The sequence below is a fragment of the Dendrobates tinctorius genome, unplaced genomic scaffold, assembly GCF_039654945.1.
Source record: "Dendrobates tinctorius isolate UK_male_01 unplaced genomic scaffold, ASM3965494v1 ptg000021l, whole genome shotgun sequence".
NCBI lineage: Eukaryota > Metazoa > Chordata > Amphibia > Anura > Dendrobatidae > Dendrobates > Dendrobates tinctorius.
The window spans coordinates 14,621,286-14,627,308 of NW_027361689.1; positions in this window are offsets into that span (position 1 = coordinate 14,621,286).

Consider the following 6,023-nt stretch of genomic DNA (forward strand, 5'->3'; position numbering starts at 1 on the left):
CTCCGCCTGCTGGCCATCAGGCCCTCCTGAAGGGAATCACTTGATGAGTGTGGTCTAAATCTCTTTATGGCTAGATCAGTACCCCAATAAGTCAGCAGTGGCGGAATTGCGAATCGATTTCACATTCTTTTTTTTTATTCCTTTCTTTTATTCCAGCGAGCCATTCTTTGTGTACAATTTAAAATCAGCCTGTGAAAACCCTGCCATCATAAAGGAAAAAATTGCAAAAGAAGTGTCCTTGGGCCAGTTGGAAGGCCTTTTATCTACCCTTCCTTTTTCTAACCTAAGGGTGTCTCTACTTGGTATTGCCATTCAAGAGGCATGTCGGTGAATGGTGGCCTATGTATCTTTTGATAGGCCTGTTTCTTTAGTCCGTGAGGCTGGCAAAATCAGACATTTAGTCAGCCTTCCGCCTTGTTACCACCTCTAATGCTGCTATTTAGACGGGTTTTTCTCTTATGATACTTGCCTGCCAAAGGGATACTTGATCATGCCATTACTTTGAGTTGTTCAGTTCCTTTTTTGGAATGGTTGGAACCCCAGGAAACTGGGTGCAGAGCAGTCATACATTAGCTGGACAATGTTTTTATTCGCTTTCAATTGGAATACCAGTGGGTTTCAATTTCTCCTTGAGTCTTTCTGTCACACAGTGCAGCGTTTCGGTGTTCCACTTTCCGCTTAGAAGACGACCGGTCCAACATGCTGCTTTTCCTCCCTGGGCATAGAGTTAGATTCTGGAGATATGGTTTTCCGACTGACAAGATAGAAAAACTAGTGAGCTTAGGTTGTGGTTTTTGCTCCTTTTCTAAGGTATCGTTGAAACAAATGCAGGCCCTTCTGGGCCTACTTGTCGTTGGATGCCGAGTCTTGCCTATGGGATGTGTTATGATGGAGGAAAAAACAAAATACTAGCTAAGTCCAGAAAAACCAAAGAGGTTGGCAGCTATCGGATTGCAGACCCCTGAACCTATCCACAACAACTAGCAGTAGCTGTGGGGGGTTCCTATGGTGCCCTAGACCCCTCGATCACAGCCGGAGAACTACATAGCCTAAAGACAGAAAGGGGAAAAACTAAACTGCCCCAGAGCAGACCCCAAAGCAATAGGCAGCCCCCAACAGATGAAAACACTAACACAGATAGAAAGATAGGTTGAGCAAATGATGGGGCCCAAGCTAACTAAATAGGACAGGATAGGAAAGCTGCTGTCTGCCATCGGCAAAAACCCTATCCAAAATGGGCCAACCGACTGATAGGAAAAACAGGACCTGAAGTCGCTAGGCTTAAAAAGACTATATCAGCACTCAGGTATATTCTGAAGACAGAGCAAAAGATCAACAGATCAGAGACAAAAATGGAATTCAGCTCACCCCCGGCCGGGGATGGCAGAACTCCCAAAAAACAAGGCAAAACAAAAACAAAACTGAAGAGTACAAAGTAGAGCAGAAAAACTTAGCTTTGAGACGCAAGAATCAGACTGGTCTCCAAGAATCCAGCAGGATCACCAGCAAGGCAGAAGGGCGTCGGCTGCCTTATATCCAGTCCTCAATTCCAGCCACCCAGTCATCATCTAGCTGCCCAGGTGTTTGGTAATCAGCCTCACTACCTTCCTTCACCAGAGGAGGGAGTTCATCAGACCTCAATGGTGAAGGGAAAAATGAACTCACAACAGTACCTCCCCCTTGAGGAGGGGTCACCGAACCCTCATCCATGCCACCAGGGCGATCTGGGTGAGCCCGATGAAAGGCACGAACCAATCTTTCGGCATGAATATCAGAGGCAGAGACCCAGGAATTATCCTCCTGACCATAACCCTTCCACTTAACCAAATACTGGAGTCTCCGTCTAGCCAGACGGGAATCCAGTATCTTCTCTACCTCATATTCCATGTTACCTTCAACCAATATAGGGTCAGGAGGTGCCACCACAGGAACTACTGGTTCAACAAACCTCTTCAACAAGGACTTATGAAACACATTATGAATTTTAAATGTGACAGGAAGAGCCAACCGAAAAGAGGCCGGATTAATAATCTCCAAAATCTTGTAAGGTCCAATAAATCTAGGCTTAAACTTAGGAGAAGCCACCTTCATAGCGATATTTTTTTATGACAACCAAACCATATCACCCACCTTAAACTGGGGACCAACGATCTTACGCCGGTTGGAAAACCGCTGGGCCTTTTCCTGGGAGAGAGACAACTTATCCACTACTTGGTCCCAGATCTGGTGCATTCTCTCCACCACAGTGTCAACACCTGGGCAGGTAGAAGGCTCCACCTGCCCTGAAGAAAATCAAGGGTGAAACCCAAAGTTACAAAAAAAAGGTGACATCAAAGTGGCAGAACTAGCTCTATAATTTAAAGCAAATTCGGCCAAGGGCAAAAATGAAACCCAATCATCCTGATCGGCAGAAATAAAACATCTCAAATCCGACTCCAAAGTCTGGTTTGTTCTCTCCGTCTGCCCATTGGTCTGAGGGTGAAACGCAGAGGAGAAGGACAACTGAATTCCCAGCTTGGAACAGAAAGTCCTCCAAAATCTAGACACAAACTGAACTCCTCTGTCAGATACAATGTTCTCAGGAATCCCGTGCAAGCGAACCACCTGTTGCAAAAACAAGGGCACCAACTCAGAGGAAGATGGCAACTTAAGGAGTGGTACAAGATGGACCATCTTAGAGAATCTATCACAAATCACCCAAATAACAGTCATTCTCTGAGAGACAGGCATATCAGAGATAAAATCCATTGAAATATGGGTCCATGGCCTCCTGGGGACCGGCAAAGGCATCAACAAGCCACTAGAGCGAGAACAAGGTTTAGACCGGGAGCGAGTCCCACAGGACTGCACAAAGTTCCTGACATCATGAGACAAGGCGGGCCACCAAAAAGACCGACTCACCAGATCTCTAGTACCAAAAATACCTGGATGACCAGCCAATGCAGAGCAATGAACTTCAGACATCACTCTCTTCCTCCACTGGTCAGGAACATACAACTTTCCACTGGGACAACGCTCAGGTTTGTCCTCCTGAAACTCTTCCAGAGCACGTCTCAAATCGGGCGAGATGGCAGAAAGAACTACCCCCTCGCCTAAGATGGTAGCAGGCTTAGTCACAACAGGAGAATCAGCAAGGAAACTCCTAGAGAGGGCGTCTGCCTTGACATTTTTAGTGCCCGGAAGAAAAGAGACCACAAAATCAAAACGTGTGAAAAACAAGGCCCACCTAGCCTGTCTAGAATTCAAGCACTTGGCCGACTCCAGGTAAATCAAATTCTTGTGGTCAGTAAGGACCACGACTTGGTGTTTGGCTCCCTCCAACCAATGTCTCCACTCCTCAAATGCCCATTTCATGGCCAACAGTTCCCGATTCCCCACATCATAGTTACGTACGGATGGGGAGAACTTTCGGGAAAAGAAAGCACAAGTATTCATTTTAGATGTCACAGGATCTTTTTGGGACAACACCACTCCTGCACCAATCTCAGAAGCGTCCACCTCCACCTGAAACGGGAGTGAGACATCAGGTTGCCACCACACCGGAGCAAAAGTGAATCTTCGCTTCAGCTCCTGAAAGGAAGAAACAGCCTCCGGAGACCAATTCAGCACATCAGCACCCTTCCTAGTCAAATCCATCAATGGCTTGGCAATACCAGAAAAATTAGCTATAAATTTCCGATAAAAATTAGCAAAACCCAAAAACTTCTGGAGGGCCTTCAAAGAAGTGGGCTGAACCCAATCATAAATGTCCTGTACCTTGGCCGGGTCCATTTCAATAGTTGACGGAGACAAAATAAACCCCAAAAATGAAATCCTCTGTACCCCAAAAAGGCATTTCGATCCCTTGACATACAGGGAATTCTCCCTCAAAATCCCGAGCACAGTCTGAACATGTTCCACATGAGAGTCCCAATTCTTGGAGAAGATCAAAATATCATCCAGATAGATAATCAAAAATTTATCCACAAAGTCTCGGAATACATCGTTCATGAAGCACTGGAAGACAGAAGGGGCATTAGTGAGCCCAAAAGGCATCACCAGGTACTCAAAATGTCCCTCGGGAGTATTAAACGCCATCTTCCATTCATCCCCATGCTTAATGCGAATAAGATTATACGCCCCCCTGAGGTCAAGCTTGGTAAACCAGCAAGCACCTTTAACTCTGGAGAATAGATCAGAAATCAGGGGTAACGGATACTGATATTTAACAGTAATTTTGTTGAGGGCACGATAGTCAATACAAGGCCTTAATGAACCATCCTTTTTAGCCACGAAAAAACCCCCAGCACCTAAGGGTGAAGAGGATGGTCTAATATGACCCTTCTCCAATGACTCCTTAATATAGGATCGCATAGCCTCGTGCTCGGGTACAGATAAATTGAAAAACCGACCCTTGGGGAATTTACACCCCGGGTTCAGCTCAATTGCACAGTCATAACTCCTATGAGGAGGCAAAGACGCAGACTCATTCTCACTAAATACATCATAAAAGTCAGCCAAATAGTCAGGAACATCATGCGACTGAGGAGAGGTGGAGAAACCAGGAGCATCACTAAGGGCACACCGACAACCCCAACTCACCACAGACAAAGATTTCCAATCCAGAACTGGATTATGGATTTGCAACCAGGGAAACCCCAGAACAATGGTATCATGCAAATTATGCAACACCAAAAATCTGCAATTTTCTTGATGGTCTGGGGCGACCCGCATTACCACCTGGGAACTGAGGTTTATTCTTCGCCAAAGGAGTAGCATCAATACCCCTCAAAGGGATAGGCGTCCGCAGAGGTGTCATAGGAAATCCACAACGTTTAGCAAAATCCAAGTCCATCAGGTTCAGAGCGGCTTCCGAATCCACAAAAACCTTGGCGGAAAATGTGGACAGGGAGCAGATCAGAGTAATTGCCAGAAGAAACTTAGGTTGAACACCACCCACAGAAAATGTGTGTGCACAACGTTTCTCTCGTTTACTGCAGACAGAAATAATATGCGAGGCATCTCCACAAAAAAAACACAGCTTATTACGCCTTCTGAACTCCTGACGTTGCGCCCTAGACAAAACTCTATCACATTGCATAGGTTCAGACATTTGTTCAACAGGTGGCAACATCTCTCGTGTAGTTTTGCGTTCACGTAAACGCTGATCCACCTGAATGGCTAATGACATAGAATCGTCAAGACCAGAGGGAACAGGAAATCCCACCATAGTATCTTTTACAGTTTCTGACAAACCCTTCCGAAAGAGGGCTGCCAAGGCACCATCATTCCAGGTAGTAAGGACCGCCCACTTTCGGAATTTTTGACAGTACAACTCTGCCGAATCCCGACCCTGGCTTAATGCCAACAGGGTCTTTTCAGCCTGATCAATAGCATTAGGTTTATCATACAACAGCCCCAAGGCTTGAAAAAATGCGTTCACATTATTCAGAATAGGATCATCAGGTTTCAAAGAAAACGCCCAATCCTGGGGATCGCCGCGCAGCAAAGAGATGACAATCTTAACCTGCTGCGCGGAGTTCCCCGACGAGTTAGGCTTCAAGGCAAAAAATAATTTACAATTATTCTTAAAATTCAAGAATTTAGACCGATCCCCAAAAAACACATCAGGAGTAGGAATCTTTGGTTCAGCAGCATGTGAATGAGCAAGATAGGCGGAAATTCCCCACACTTCAGCAGCGAGCTGCTCCACACGATCAGACAATTGCTTCATCTCCATTGAGAGAAAAATTCCCCCTACGGCCTCAGAGATATAGAGGAAATAATATGCACAAAAAAAAAAAATTCTGACACTTTTTTTTTTTTTACAATTCTCTCCTGCTATTGAGTACCCTAGGATCTGCGGTATGGCTGGTGATTCTATTATGATGAGTCACCGAAGGAGGAAAAAACAAAATACTAGCTAAGTCCAGAAAAACCAGAGAGGTTGGCAGCTATCGGATTGCAGACCCCTGAACCTATCCACAACAACTAGCAGTAGCCATGGGGGGTTCCTACGGTGCCCTAGACCCCTCGATCACAGC